We start from the raw sequence: 17,418 nt of genomic DNA, 5'->3' as shown, positions 1-17,418 counted from the left end.
AAGGAAGCGATCAATGTTGCCACACATTATTTGCTCATGCTGCTGAAGGGCTCGGATCATTGTGCCTTGGATATTCCATTCTACACCAGAATATGGTTTGATCATTGGCCAATTAATGGTGTGATCTTCATCCAAAGTGTGCATGTTGGCTTCCCATTTTTTACGTCGTGGAACTGCATAGAACTTGGGATGGGTTCTGAGACATGGAGGTGCATGTAGGTACTCTTTCAACAATATTACATCAAATAGCTTGGGATGGTGCCAATCAAGTTGTAGATCCAACTTGCTTATCCAATCTTCACTAATTTGACGCTGACAAATGTTGGTAGGGAAGTTGTCCAGGGTCCATCCACCTTGAGTTGTCATATCAGGGTATTTGCTCCAAAATTCCTTGATGGAGTTACTGGGAAGTGGTATCTCATCAAAATCATACCCATCATTGGAACTTGGCATGGGAGTATGAATTGGATTATTCGGATCCTGATATTCAAAATCAAATATTGTGTCATTTTCTGCTGATGGCAGCATAAGTAGTGTCAGAGGTGATGATGCAGGGAGAGAATCTGGGGACATGGGGGAGAAATATGGAAGAGTATTAGTTGTGGAAGGGGAAGCAGAGGGGAGGGGGGGAAGAACTGGGCAAATGGTTTGAGCAGCTTGGTAATCCTCGAGGGTAGGATTAGCAAGGGAAGGGAAGAAGCTAGGTGTGAGGGGCTCGTAAGTTTGTGTGTTGGGTTAGTTGAAAGTGGTGAGAGGCATGAGCAAAGAGACAATGGAGGGAATAGATGTTAGGATGGAGCTCGGGGAAGGTTAAGAGGGTGGTAGCAGCAAGGGTAAGTGAGGTTATGAGGTTGGCAGAAAGAGTGGTTAGATATGGGAAGTTAGATGTGAGATAGGCCATGTCATCTTCTGACACTTCTTTTTGCTGGTGCGATGGGATCATCAATTGCATGGGTGGGATGTCAGTTATGTCATGTCTTGCAAATAATAGTGATGGCCTTTGTAGCAATGGCAACAAACCAGCAATAACCCTGAGGGGAGGACTACCCATGAGGCATACATATGCAATGAAAGCATCCGTCCTGAGTGCTATAAACCCGGCATGTGTAGACAAGCAAGAGATATTTTTCTCATCTTCGGACAAGTCTTGGCAAATTATACATAGAGTTTTGGTCCCTATGGAATGTTCCCATTTGATTATTGGATGTGCGGATATGATCCTGATTTGGAGTTGCTTCCATTGGATAACTACTCGTGCGTTGAGGTGATCTTTCGCTTGTAGAGCAACCACAAGCTCTGGTACACCAGCGTTGTGCATTGTGTGGGGCTTCATTGGTGTTGTCTTCCATTGCCTCATTGTTGTGCACTAGAAATTGGAGTTCAAGCTTGGATATGATTATCTTTTGGGATTGCATCTCATCCATTTTTTCTTTGTATTTATGGTAGATGGATGTATATGCCTCCTTAAGCTTTCTCATTTGCAATGTGACCTTCGCCTGTGAAGGAATATCTTCAACGGTATTGGACCATTGGTCCAAGACTTGTGCTTGTGAAGTGCTGGCCTCTTTAGTGGTAGCAAGTTGGTCCTTTAAGATTTTACATTCCCTTGTAAGCTCGTCAATGCTGAAGGCAAGTCCTGCCAAAGACGGTTTCATGTCTTCAAGCTTGTCTTTGCAATCCTGGAGTTGCTTGTACTACTGTTGTCAACTGTGTTTGGCTTTGGCAGAAATTGGAGGTCACATCCCTCACTGCATTCTCTTGAGCTTGAAGAGCTTGGTTTATGCGCACTTCTTCTACCTCCTTCTCATCTATTTGCACCCGAAGTTCCTTGACCTCTATGGCCATTGCCTAGAATTGGTCTTCGATTTTTGTTGCAATCTGTCTGTCCAATTCTCTTGCATATTCTTCCTTGGCCAAGCTAGTGAATAGTTCGGACATTTGGATCATTTGGCTAGCTTGATGTTGGAGAATGATAGACGGTGATGAGGACTAGCAATACTGCTGATACAAGTGGTGCCCATGTAGCCATCCTAATGATTCTGTAGTACTTGTGGGAGGTTGTTCTAATGGTATTTTAGTCACTTGTGTACTATAGTCATACTGTTGATCTGGCACTATCTCCCCTTGTGGCTCATGGACTAGCATGGCGTCGATGGGCGGTTTTGGTGCTGATGTAGCCTCAGGCTCTGGTGCCAATCTTTCCTCAGGCTCTGGTGCCGATCTTACCTCAAGCTCTGGTTGATGCTGCTGTTAGAGATATATTGGTGTTGTTGTGTACCAAGCTGTAGCATTTCGTGGGGCAATTCCTCAATTCTGACCTCCAGAATAGGCATTTCTTCTGAGGTATCTGCATTTGCCAATGTGATAGTAGTAGAAGTTGGTGATGACTCCCATACTGGTGAGAAGGGAATGTTTAACTCCTCAATTGGTTTTGGTGATTGGGGCAGAGTCATTTCTCGTTCCTATAGCTATTTTTTTATGATTATAGCCAATAATTGTGGACTTTTACATTTTTGGCCCCATCTAGTAGGATCGTTGTAATGAGCATTTTTCCAAGCTTTCGGTTTCTAGTTCTCTCTCAAACATTCAACCTTTTAACACCCCTTTATTTCCTTTATTTTGGTAGCTTATTTAAGATTACAAGTCCTATCTTGCAACCATTGTGAGCTCTTGGTTGAGTTCTAGCATGAGCTTCTCAGGCAGCTCCATATCTTGGTCTTCTCCCTATACAAGTTGCCGATACTAGGATTTCCTAAAACTTTAGAGAAATCCTGGCTTCCATAAATCTCAGTTGAAGATTTTCCGTTCAATTTTTCTAGAACACTTCTCTTTCCCAAAGGTTTTATATGGTGAAGGCTGGCTTTGGATCGCTTTCTCTAAAAGAACCATGGTTTTCGAAAAAACATTTATCATAATAGGGAAACTATAGTGGAAGCATCTATCCCTTACCTAATTGAGAACTGTTGCTAATTATTGATGCTATTCCCTTGATTTACAGTGTATTGGAGATTGACTAAAGTACATGGGTTTTTCAAAATGGATCAGAAATAACTTGTAAAATGGATTGATCCCCCTAATGTATGATAGACTACATTTTCAAGGAATCATGTTGCATAAATTCACCATCAGTTTTGATGGATAGTCTTGTTACAAAAGGACTTCCTCTTGATGAATAATCTTACACTTTATCTTCTTGTGGACAAAAAATGGGGGTCACATTAATAGTGCTATTTACTTGCATTTTCCATGCAATATTAAACTTGGATGGGGTTGGTTTAGACCACAAAAAATGGCAGAGATACACAAAATGACACTGTGAGTAACCTTATAATCTGTAATATAGAACTATTGACAATCTCATAATGGAATCATAACACTTTGTTTGAACTCCTTTTTTTGAAATGTTGGGATTGACAGGGATAACAACCATAGCTGAATTGTGAAGCCTAGAGTTACAAGTGCAAAGCAATGGTCCTAACTCTTGTTTTGCCTTGATTGACGCAGGTGAGTCTAGCTACTTATCCCAACTTTTTGGTTAAATGGATGGAGGATAATGAGACACCTACTGGCAACTCAGATCACTATGCATTGTTCCTCTGTTCGGGAATGTCTGCTACAAGAAAACCATTTATGTAACCCCCAAGAGGCTTTTGACATCTTTTGACATCTTTTGGGAGGCTCCAAATATGCAGTACCTGATCGGATAGTAGATTATTTACTGTAATGTGGTTATTAAGCAAGCAAAGCATAAATATCCACACACACATGCACACACACACACACACACACACACACACCCTTGGGGACCCTTATAGTCCTTGGGGTGTATCAATACTTTAATTGTAATGACAGTAACATTTGATAATGATGACAATTACTGACACACACACTCATCCCCTTGGGGAGCATTGTGTTTTTGAGATTTTGCTAAGACTCTAAGAATTTAAACTTTAGTATCCCTCCCCATTGCGGACTTGTGATCTCTAGGGGTGTATCTCATTTTGGTAAATGTTTTGATACAATGGAGTTTATATCTATCCCAGAATTTCTTCTCCTTCACATGACATTGTGGGCATTTGCCAAGAATGCATTGAATCTGGTGCCACTATGAGTCTCCCTTTGGAAAATCACTATATTCCACATAAAAAGGAGGTTGACAAACTTTGCTTGCCCTTGCAACAAATGATGGGCATCTAAGTGGCCAATACATGGGACATTCACTTGGAGACTGAGCATCTATCTCCATGTGGCGATGTTCCAAGATGCGCACACTTCAAGTCATTTTCACACATACTAATTTAGGTCAAAGTCTATGTGCATTTTGCAATGGCACACTTTCCTATCTTTGAGTCTCTTGATGCATTCCATTATTTGAGTCTTACTAGGGATTGCAATGCTCAATGCACTTTTGCCTAATCTTTTCATTGGGGTTCTCATATATAAGTCTTAGGTATAGCTCTCTTTGCACATTGAGGAAATCATGGAGCCATAGGAGGAGCAAAGGGAGGGGGAAAGAAGGTTGGATTCCCTTTTAGCACCACCTTTTCCCATTAATTACATTGGATTGAAGTATGATAGCTAGTCATCAAAGCTTTCAACAGTCACAGCTAAAGATTGGTTGATGATAGAATATCTACCAGTGCATTTTGCATTCTCTAGGTTTTGCAAATATCTCAAGGAAAGCTAAGAAGCAACCCACTATGACCTTGTCTTCCACAAGAATTGAGCACCATGCAAACAAACACAGCTTGTGGGCTATATGGCTTCAAAGTCTCTTATCAAAATTGGGCTTACTTATGGGAATCCGATTCCCATATATCCTAAGATTATAAGCAACATGCACATGGCTAGGAACCCTATTTTCCATGCATGCATTATCATGTACTTTTCAAAGAAATTGATTTGATCTACCAATGAGCAAGCATAGACATTTTCACAACAACATTGAGCTTTGATAAGTTCTTATCCTTTAAAGTTTGACTTGGAGACTACTAAAACCTTTTTCAACTTAAGAAGGGTTAAGGCACCTTTAACTTTGGCCATATTGATGTTTTTTGTATTATATAGCACAGAGTTATAAAAAAGTAAAATAAAAGGACAAGTATATTGAACTACCAATGAGCAAGCATAGACATTTCACAATAAAATTGAGCTTTGATAAGCTCTTATTCTTTAGAAGTTTGACTTGGAGACTACCAAAACCTCTTTCAACCTAAGAAGGGATAAGACACCTTTAAGTTTGGCCATATTGATATTTTTTGTATTATATAGCACAAAACTATTAAAAATAATAATAAAAGGACAAGTATATTGTTAACCCTATGGCATCAAGGGTCAAAATTATAGTCTAGTGTAGCCAATATGAGATCATTGTGTGGGTAACATAGCGGCAAAGGTTGTCTTGTAGTATCTCGATCTTGAAGGTAGATTTGGTGGACATGCAGCCATTGATGCACCCCTGTATTCAACCTCTGTGCTTGACAAGGCAATTGTAGGTTGTTTCTTGCTGCTCCAAGTCAGCACTCCCAAAAGAAAACACATATCCACTGGTAGATCGTCTATCAGAAATACTACCAACCCAATATCTCCATATCTAAGCATGCACTATTAACCCAATTATGTCTTTTCCAGCAAATCTCCATTGCACCAGTGTATTCCTTTATAATGCTGGCTACCACAATAAAGATATCATTGGTGGATGGCTAATGGTGAAGGACGTGATACCTTTCAATTATCCTTGTCCTTCTTGTTTCAATTTCTTGGTCCCATCCTTGGTCTCCTATTATAGTTCCTGACCCCAGGATTTTACCTTTGCATATATCTCCAAATCCCTTTTGTTGATATATATGATGTGCTTATTGGTTCCCGGAGGCCAATTAGTGCAGTTACGGTTACATATAAGAGGGCTATTTAGGGGGTTCGTAATTGTCTCTAAGTCCATAGCCAAATATCCTCATTAAGTAGGAAGATGCATATTTGTAGGTGATCATATACATAGAGATGTATTGCCTCATCATTTGTGGCTCAAAGGGAAGCCAACGTGTAATTTTTGAAGTGGAAGCAAGTGTGTGGACATCTACTTGAGCTAGGGGTTGTCCATGATTTGATCATTTACAATGGTCTATAAAGATGGCCATCATCTGGTGGTCTCACTTGTTTCCCACATGGCGGAGGGACAAGCACAGTGGACTACCTATTGGGTCCCTTTGCCTTTACCTCACAGATATACAAATTTATTGTGCCCCTCCCCCACTCGGTGCTGATCACTCGTACTTAGCCTTTTATATCTCTACCACTATGCTAGTCACAAGGAGGGCCCCCCCATGCCCACTCGTGTATAGCAGGTACGCTTTGATTGTGCCCTGGACCCCATCTATGTGAGCAACTTGGCACAGGGACTTCCAGCCCTACTACTTGGAGATGTTATAGACCTCGCCCATGCCTCAAACACCCTTGCCACAATAGTCATGGATGCAGCCATTAGGTCTTTCCCTATGACTCGATCTGCACGTGCCTCACTAGGGAAGATGCCACAGAATCCTTGGTATGATGATGAGTGCCTTTGGCACGTGAGCGAGCCTTGTGCCACTTGACATCACCCAAGGCATATCAGATCTCACGGCGACTAAAACATTATAAGCAGCGGGCCTTCCTCACCCACAGAATGGACGAGGTGATCAGTTCTTTTCGAGGGGGGGATCCCACCATTGGTTGGGGGCTTCTATTGGAGGGGAAGCCACCTATACCCATCATAGGCCCAGGTGTTTGGCACACTTATGCATGCTCTCTTTATGATGTCCTGATGCAGGCACCACCTGATATGACTACTATGCCCAAGCCCACCATTTGCCACTTGTTCACTGCATGAAATGTGTGGGCTACACTCAATTGGCTTCATAACCGGAGAGCATGGGACCATGAGGGGCTACTGACTGAGCATTTCAATTATGGATAGGAGGTTTTGGCTTCGGTACTAGCACATATGTTCAACCATGCCATATGTCATGGCTTCCCACCCTCATGGAGTACCACCACCATAGTACCGATACACAAGGTAGGTGACCCCATGGATACTGAGAGCTATCACACTCTCATGATTGGCCACACACTAGCCAAGATCTATGGATCGATACTGGAGAGGGAGATCAATAGCCATATAGAGGCACATGGGCAGTGTGCTCTAGGGAAGGTAGGTTTTCGGAGATAGCACTCCATTCTAGACCACACATCTTCACCTTGAGGACTATCATTGAGGAGGCGAGGTCGAGACACCAGAAAGTCTACACTTGTTTTGTAGACTTTTGGAAGGCCTTCGACACTGTCCCACGATCCCGCATGATCAAGAGACTACAGGATATGTAGATTTGAGAGGTTCTGATCTGGGGAGTGGTGAGCCTATATGAGTTCATCGGAGGGAGAGTTCATGTCCCAAGAGGCCTATCAGACTGGGTTGAGAGCACGATCGGAGTAAAGCAGGGATGCCCTCTCTCACCGACTCTCTTCGGGCTCTACACTGATGAGATTACATCTTTAATAGACCATCGAGGTGAGGGAGCACCACTAGCAAACTTGATGATACAAATTCTACTATATGCGGATGACATAGTCCTCCTGTCATCTTTGGCAGAGGGGCTACAGAGACATCTAGATGCCCTAGAGGTGTTTTGCATAGAGAGACACCTGATGGTTAACCTTGGGAAGACCAAGGTCATGATCTTCAACACCTCTTACATAGTGCTTCACCGACATAGCTTTACATACCAGAGTCAGCAAGTGGAGATTGTGTAGTCCTACACATACTTGGGTGTAGTTTTCACACAGCCAGTTTTCATGATGACCCACGCAGCCAGAGCATGACTCACACAAGGGCATGGTGCTTTGGCTCGACTAGAGCGACAATGCTTCCAGGCTGCTTCCAGGCTCACTTCCACCGACGAAGTGTTGGCTAGTGAGGCCGATTGCCATGTATGCGGCACCTTTTTGGGGGTGCGATATTTAGCAATAGAATGGAGGAGATTTGAATGGCTACAAGTGATTATGGGCTCTAGGATGATTCGGAGTAAAAGCAGGGTTTGCCATGACCCATCTCCAGGTTGATGCCATTTTTTGGACAGTGACTTTCCTCCACAGAGTTTGGGACCTACCTCGTGAGAGACTTCTGAGGCTGGAACTAGAGTCCTCCATACAACTAGCAGAGAGTGGGGTAGGTACAGCATGGTTTGCATGCATCACCGCATGGTTTGCCAGTTACAGCAATCAGATGGATCGGCTTCCCCCATTTCAGTATAGCATGGATGCACCGCCCGAGTTGATCCCAGGGATGAGATTAACCGCATCATATGGTCAGATCTCCTCCAACTCCACACATCTCGCACTTGGGGGGGGACCATCAATTCCCCACCAAGACCCAACTCTACTATGACCAATTTCTTAGAGTATCGAAGGATGGGCTCATCATCAAACCTCAGTATCTTGAGGACAGAGGAGTTTCACATGCATTGAGGATTGCCATCGGATAGATGCGGGTCTCGTCCCATCAGTTGAGGATCGAGGTAGGGAGAGCTACACGCATACCTAGAGAGTAGTGGACTTGTAGGTTGTGCAAGATGGGGGTGGTTGAGACAGAGGAGCACTTTCTATGTGTCTGTCGAGCCTACTATGAGATTTGAGGGTGCTACCACTGCCTTTTTTAGGAGGGGCACAACTTTGGCCCACTCTCATTACTAATCCACTTCCAAGACCAGGTTTGTTTTGGGCTCTACCTGATGGAGATGCGACAACACAAGGAGACACTATTATGACATATCAGAGAGCAACAGGATGGGACCATCGCACCACAGGGTACTGAGGGACCGAGTGCAAAGACAAGTCACGGATTTCTTTGCATTTGACTCAGCTCCAGGGCACTCTAGGATAGAGTAGGAGGAGCTAGCCGACAAGAGAGATATATGGATCAGTGGAGAGAGTCAACACAACACTGCTAGGTGAGGGACAAAGAGATCGTACATGGCACGAGAAGTGACTAGAGATCGAGGTTCGACCTGTTTCAGCTCTCCTTGGGGGAGATCGACTCAGGCAAGGTTTCACCCTTCAAGGAGACCACACCCTCTACCACCACGGGAGATAGCCCAACAAATGCAGATACATGATCTCTTTGCATCTCATGAGAGAGCCACTATGGAGCCTAGATACGTGGAGCTGGTTCATGCACTTGGGTCTGTAGCTCTAAGTACTTGATATTTTCATGCCACCCTCATGCTATTTTGTACTAGTATAGTATTTTAGTACTCGGCAAGGGTCTTAGTGAGCCCTTTGCCCTAGCCCACAGTGGTCTATATGAGTTACTTGATTCCATACTTTGTCCCATAGGCCCGCAAGGCCTCCTACGAATGTTAATATATCTTTCTTTGTCTCTTCCCCTTGGGCCCCTTCTAAATAAGGAGTGTACCCTTGGTGAACCTTGTCATAATTGGGTTTGTTGACACTTTAGTGAGCTGCACCTACAAATAAGACCACCAAGTATTTCATTGCCACAAGGCACTCTAGCTGAAGGTACCCAAGAGATAAGAATTCAGTTATAACTTGTGGGTACGAGAGACTACCTCTATGCATTATTTATGCTTATTTAGTGGGTACATGAGAGTATTATTGTGGATTATCATTGCTTTGCAGTGCTCATATTCAAAGAAATTTCCAACCTCATAATCATAGCCCTCCAAAAATGGGCATTTAATTTTCTATTCTAATCACTAACAATACCGCCTGGTAGTCCATACAACTTATTAATATGCTTCATGAATAGCTTATCTAATTCTAGAGTTTTAACCTCTTCATTAGTTGGAATAAAGTGAGCCACTTTGGTCAATCAATCCACACTTACCCACACACATTCATGCACCCTCTATGTCCTAGGTAATCCAACAATAAAATCAATGGCTACTTTACAGAAGATAGCCAACCAAGCAAATCTAATATCAATCTCCTTTTCTCATAGTTAGACTATTGTTGGATCTTCGATGATATCTTAAAAGTTGGATTTTAAAATTTAGGACTTTAATTCTTAATGCAAAATGGTTTAGAACTATCTACAATGGTCCTAATGCTACTATCGGGAAAGATGGTAGTGGTTTTTTTGCCATAGATTCCACCAAACTCTACACCAATGAAAGTGATACTCTTATTATTCTTGAACAATGCGAATAGGTACATACCAATGAATGAAGCTAATGCCTTTTTAAAACATTTGTAACATGTTCATACTTAAGTGTGCCTTTATATATTTAATGACATTTTCATCTTGAATAAAGGTCCTACATTATGAATGTATTAGGGCCCTGTAGTGGGAAAATCCAAAAGGTACCTATGGTATACATGTTGTGGAATTGGCCCACCATGGAAAGCACCAAATTCTCCCATGTACTGTAATGTTATATTCTTTCATGTATAGCAAACATATGCCCCAATTTGTGTTGGGATCTCAAGTCATATAAAGGAGTGACACTTGAAATCCCTTGGTCTTTACAACATAGAAGCCATGTTTGACAAAGATTCACCCATGGATGAAAAGCAAGAAATAGAGGATATGGGGAAAGGAAGCCTATTGAGATTGTATCAATAAATAATAGTGGTGTGAAACAATATAAAATTTTGTTGGTGAGGAGCTCCAATGAAATTGGATTCCACGAGTATCTAGTTAAGTAGTTAAGTACTGATAGGCTCATTCCTAATTGCAAAAAAGGATGCTCATAAATGAGCTGTGACTCATAAGTACACGGATTGTATTCCCTCATTAAGAGGCTTAACTCAAAAGTACATGGAGGAAGGTGAAGGCATTGGAAAGTGCTCCCTTTACTTAGCCCATTCCAACACTACAACTAGATCCCTCCATCACTCCTCCCATGGAGTGAGGAGTTCACCTCCCACAAATCAAGGAGTTTCAAGAAGCCAAAGCTCCAAAGAAGCCCTCTCAACTCTCGATTATGGAGGTTATCAACTCTTGGATTGCTGATGCTCTTCTTCTGCCAGGTATGCTCACTTGTTTTTTCTATCCTTCTTGGTCTCTCCATGACACTAGGTATCTATGAGTTGTCTGAAACCATGATTCCTACCACAGTTTTGACCATTGGCTCATCTATGAAAGCATGAAAAAAGTTGGAGCACGTTGCTCCACTATCTTAGAACCTTGTTATGAGGTTTTTTTTGCTATTCTGCACTCGTAATGGCCCTCCACAATGACTTTGCATGCATCCGTTCACTGGGATATTGTCACAATGCATTGCAGTCACACTTCTCATGGAGTTCTGAGTGTCACTCAGAATATTTTCCTCCAACCTGTCTCAATTGGTGATTTCTTTTTCTAAAATGGTTACGAAATCTCTCTATACTTTGGAGGCCATCATTTTTCATATATTTGTCATGAGTTGTTAACTTGAAATGTAATGTAAATTTCCATGGGAAATATTTACCCTTAGGATGATCTTGGGGTATTTGACAATTAAATTGTTTTATATCGCAGATTTCTTCGCATTGCTGATAAGGGTCTTATTTATGGTTCCTTGATGGCATATAATGGTTAGGGAAGGAACCATTATATCCTCTTAGGGGTTGACATGGATAATGATCAAGACACATGGTTAGGGATTGTCTTGGATATGAGCTGAATCAAGATATATTTTACCCTCTGATCTATATGAGGGTTTCTCTGCATCATTTATTGGGCTCTTGTTTGTAGGCCTAACATGATTCAACATCATGACTAGTTGAGAATTGCAAAGAACAACTGGGCCTTTGATTATTACATATACTCCCTTGGGATTTTCTGTAACATTCTATAAGCATGTTATTTAACTGTCTAAATGCAAACCTTTGATTATTTTTGAATAATAGAATGCCAAGATTTGATTATGCTAATGTAGATAGAGTGACATGGATAACAACTGTGCGCTAGCATTGAAGCCTCGCTACCACAGCTTGAATGAATTGTTCTAACTTTCATTTGGTTGTGTTGGTGTCAGGTGAGTCGGCATACCTCTCCATCGAATTGGCACTATAAAGTCTTTGGCATTTGATGGACATAAAATATGGCATTGGCAACTTCGAGTAGAACTTTGTGGTGGATTATCTCATCTATTGTAATATGGGAATGAATTATTTGTTGGAGATTAATTTTGACTCTTTTTGTACTTTAGACATTTTTTATGAATGTGAGTATTTATGATGACTCCCACTTCGATACTTTGTTTGAAGGGGTTGAATATTAATGGATTAATCTCACTAGCTATTTGAAAAGGGCAATGGCATTTGTTTGCATTTGGTTTACTCTAACACAGAAGACTGGTCCGCACACACACACACACACATTTCCTTTTTTCCTCTTGACCACACTAATTATTCTTTCGAGCTGTAAGAGCAACCAAAGGAGCTGGTGGAGGGGCGACGGAGTTATATTCTTTCCCTAAATTCTTATGCAGTGAGTGCTTCTTGACAAACCTTGTATGAAACGCTAGAAGGATCTACGTGTGAGATTGGTCTCTTGAAGGGACGCATAGGATGAGAATTGATCCGATCAACTAATGCAGTAGCGACTTTTGGGCCAGTAGAAGGAGGAGCTGACGCAGGAGGAACTGAGGAGGGGGGGGAGGAGTCAGCAAGACAGAGGGGGCTGGGGCACCACTATTCTGCAGGAAATCTTCTTTTTCGACTTCCACCATTTCACAGCCTGCGGCTTGGCTTGGTCCAGCAGCGTGAATTCCTCATTTGCAAGTTTCTCTTCAACCTTGAAGCAGTCTTGGGCTTGAGTGTGCAGAAGGCCGAGCTTCTTGACGTTAGCTCTTCATCCTGTGGTCATGCATTTGCTTATTTTTAATGTTTCATAGATATCTTGAGTTAGAACTTGATCTCCTTCAAAATAAAAATTTTCAACGGACTTCTTGCACCCTTTTCTAGCAAGTTGTGTGTGTGTGTGTGTGTGTGTGTGTGTGTGTGTGTGTGAGAGAGAGAGAGAGAGAGAGAGAGAGAGAGAGAGAGAGAGGGAGGGAGGGAGGGAGGGAGAAAGAGAGAGAGAGAGAGAGAAAGAGAGAGAGAGAGAGAGAAGAGAGAGAGAGACAGAGACAGAGAGAGAGAGATGATATGATATGATTTTATTGTATTAAAGTATGTGTGGGACCCTTCAAGATCTATGGGGCTAGCGGTTACTATCAACTGATAGTGATCCCTTACATCCAGTGAAAGAAAACATTACAGACTTGCTGTGTATTGAGTACTTGTCGGGTTAACTTGTGTCCCAATACCTTGTTGTGATGTTCCAAAACCTTGTGGCTCCCAAGCTTCTGGGTTGGCTCTTCTAGCTAATTTTTCAAGTTATCTATGCTGACCTCATAGCCTTCTCTTATGCGTGCATAAGCTCTACATCTTAGGAGTGCATGTTGCTCATTTTCCACCCAAGTCCTTTCCTCTCTTGGAATCCTAACTCTCGCCCCCTACCCTTTTCCACCTCTTGAAATCATCTGAACTACTTCTGATTTTGCAGATTATATGCCTTTTAAATAATGATATGTCTTCCCCAAGTTATTTTTGCATTCCATAGCTGCCACTCGAGTTGATTTCCTTTTGAGAGAAAGAGAGAGAGAGTGGGGGGGGGGGGGGGGGGGATGATAGGAGAATGGATGGGGTGTGTGTGTGCAAGTGCACGTGCGCATGCATGCGTGTGTGTGTGCATGTGTGTGTGTGCGTGTGCGTGTGTGCATGTGTGTGCGTGTATCAAAGAGGCCCATCATATCCTACAGGCTGAACTGGCACGTAAAGCTAAGCAGGTGGCTAACAAGAAGTGGTTCGAGAGCAAGCGTAAGCACATAGTGGTCTACGAGCTGCAGATGGAAGATGTCATCCGAGCTCACCGAGCTAGCAAAAGGAGTAGTCTATCTCTTTTTTATAGGTCGGGTCCCATCATTCGAAAAACTTGCACGTTTCATGGTTTATGAGTGCGATATTCCCCCTAGTTGCTACTCAGCAAGATTCTTGGGGAGAGGGTTCTTCCTGGTGCAGTGTGTGTTGGAGACAATTCGAAATGAACTAGTGGGGCACGCCTTCTTCGCTAGAGTGTCAGTGCTAGTACTCCCATGGAGCCCATCCTTCTCCATCGATGAGTTTCTGTTCTGACTGCCCGGTCTGGGTCGAGTTCCCCAGTCTTCCATCCTGGATGGTGGAGAAGATGGAAAGGGTGGCCACCTTGCTGGGGAAGGTTCTGCTGGTTCCACAATCCTCGAAGTCGCCCACAGGTAAAAGACGGGTGTGGATTCTCTGGGATTGTAGCCAGGAGATCCCAGAGTTTGTGAAAATTGCATTTTCGAATGGTGGCACTGCATGTCAAATTTGGACCGTTTTTGGAGCATGTTTCATTTGCAAGAAGCTGGGCCATTATGCAAAGAACTGCCCGGAGAAGGGTGATAATGCTGCAACGCCACGCGAAGTACCAGGAGCGATAGCGAAATCCTCGGAAGGAGGGACGATAAGAAATGACATGGAAATTTTGCAAGTGGGAGCGACACACCCACATGCAGGCTCAGCCGAGAAGACGAAGCACATGCACGAAGATTTCGCAGGAGGCCGCCCCAATATGGAACCATGGAAGACGGTGGGCAGAAAGGGGAAGGCCACAATTGAAGTCGAAGTCAGTTAGGTCGACGAGACACATATGCCAATAAGAATCAAGGCTCCACTTTAGAATAGACTGGACACGATGGCTACAGACGACATGCAAGATGACGAGACGACGGAGGTTGGCGGCATGCAACAAAATCTGTTGCCCACTGGAGAAACAATGCGAGACGCAAGTCACAGGAAAATATTGCATGATGAAAAAAAGCCTGAGGCTTCAAAAAATTTCGATGGTGGGAAAGGTAAGACTCCCCCCCGTAGTCTCTCAAAACATCTCAAAGAAGTGGCGAGGGGCGTCAATGTAGAAAGGGAGAATAGGTTCAATTTCCTTAAGGATGTATACAAGGCTATCGCACATAGGAGATTGTGGGGAGGGTCCCTGAGAGGCAGGGAGGAGATTTGTGTTTTGTCGTGGAATGTTCGAGGGTGCTATGATAGGATTAAGCAGAGAGCTTGTTTAGAAGTATTTCGTAAATTAAGGCCCCATGTTATTCTGTTGGAAGAGCTTAAGTGTGATTCCCAGGATAAATGGTGGTTTGCATGTGATCGGCTAGGGTATGATGTGTTCAGCCATTGTCTTGTTAGGGGAAAAGGGGGCTCAGCGATCTTGGTTGCTAGGCGTTTAGCTGCTAGGGAAGTGCTAAAAGTAGGGGAAGGTTGAGCAATTGGAGTTGCATTCTCATTAGGGGAGTTTGATTGCAATGTAGTGAGCATGTATGCACCTAACAATTCCCAGGATTGGGCTAAGTTCTGGAGAGAGTTGAATACCTCAATCCTCAATAGCCACTGGATCTTGGGTGGCGACTAGAACTTCACCACCCACAGAAGGAGGAGATAGATCTCATAATACCTCGGCTATGACGGGGGCTGAGAGGGAGGAGTGGGACAGTTTTTGTGCTTGAACCATGGGTTTGTGGTCTGCGCCTCCTTAGATCCCGTAGGCCTTTCTAGTTTCACTTGGTCGAATAGGAGAATTGGCAAGGACTTCAAAGCGGGGAGGCTGGACTAGATGTATGTCTCTGAGGAAGGGTGATGGGATTGGTGAATGCTATGGATCGCTGGGACTCGGCAGTCAGAAGAGTACACTTGCTGGCAAGGGTGGAGCAGAAGCTAAATAGAGCTGGTAGAAAGGAATTCAAAGACGCCATGACGGCGAGAATTAAAGGCATGCGCAATGCATTGGCTGAGACACCTAAAGATGAAATCTTGGCTGCGGTTCTCGTCGTAGAAGCAAAAGTTAACCAGGCAGCGTGGGAGTGGGAGCGTGGGAGTGGGAGGAAGCCAACCATGCAAGACTGATCAACAGGCAAACATGGCTCGTTGTTGGAGATTGCCCTTCAAAGGCCTTCTTTCAATTAGCAAAATGCAAGCACATGAGGGAAAAGATCGACCGGGTTGTTGACCAGCAAGGTAATATCATAACTAAGTTTTGGCACATTGCAAATTTCTTTAAGACTGAGCTGAGCATGATAGTTGGAGAGCCGGCAGAACAGGACCAAGGATGGAGGGACGACATGCAGAGAATCCTGGAAGGTATCGGAGATAGAGTACTTCAATATCACAAACGGTAGCTAGCTAGACCATTCTCCGTGGACGAACTGGGTGATGCCCTAAAGTGCCTTAAAGATGACAAATCTCCCAGCCCAGACGGCCTAACGGTGGAGTTCTACAGAGACTTTTGGGACATCCTGGGTCATGACCTTACCTGCATGGCCAACGAGGCAGTAAGAAAAGGGTCATTGTCAGAAGACGTGAATGTAGGGCTCATGAAGCTATTCCCTAAGAAACCTAGTAGGACAAAAGTTGGGGATTGGTGCCCAGTTACAATGCTAAACACTTCCTACAAGCTTATTGCCAAACCGACTACTTCCAAAATCAAGGAGATTCGTATGACGGTGGTGGACACTGAGCAGAAAGGATTTGTGAAAGGCAGATATATCTTCGAGAATATCCTCAATGTGGCCACTGCGGTGGACTACGCTCTAGCTTCGAAGCAAAAGGTGGTGGCTTTCGGCCTAGACCTAGACAAAGCTATAGGTAGCCTTCAGGGCATTCGCCTTCCCTCAAGTGAGCAGATCAGTATACAAATGTTCGCCGATGACACCCTGGCCTTCTCCCAGGAAGATAGTGATAGTGTGGCAACGCTCCTGAGAGAAGTGGAGCTATTCTGCTTAGCATCAGGCTCCAAGTGTAGTTGGCAGAAATCCTTCATTCTCCGCACAAGCATGGACAGCCCTCCCAAGTGGCTAAAAGACCTGTAGGTCTCTAAGAGGTCCCAAGAGGCCGAATTGTAAGATATTTGGGTGCACCAATTGGGGTGGACGTCTCGATGAAACAAAGCTTCGACTGGTTCCTAGACAAGCTGAAAGCCAAGCTGGGAACGTGGTGTGGTATTGCCGTGGGATGGAATGCTCACATTCTAATTATTCAGCATATTCTGGCCGCCTCTCGACTTACACGCGACCTTATGGGGGTTCAGCAAGGGTGGGTGGCTGGAGGTGGGAAAATTTCTCAGATCCTTCCTATGGGCCGAAGAACCAGGGAAAAGGAGGTTTCACAGTGTTCCGTGGGAGGCAATGAAGACACCCAAGCTGCAAGGGGGTCTCGGCCTGCCAGACGTGGGTAAGAAAAACACAGCTTTGATCTGCAAATGGCTCCCCCAGCTCTTCTTAAGCGAAGCTCCGTGGGTGGAGATAGTTCACTCCTTTCTGACAAAGGGTAAGGGTGGTAAGAGGCTGGGATGTGGCCGGACCTGTCATGGTA

The sequence above is a fragment of the Dipteris shenzhenensis genome, chromosome 12, assembly GCF_047967505.1.
Source record: "Dipteris shenzhenensis isolate YYH24624 ecotype China chromosome 12, Dip_SZ_1.0, whole genome shotgun sequence".
Lineage (NCBI taxonomy): Eukaryota > Viridiplantae > Streptophyta > Polypodiopsida > Gleicheniales > Dipteridaceae > Dipteris > Dipteris shenzhenensis.
This window is presented reverse-complemented; position numbering follows the sequence as displayed.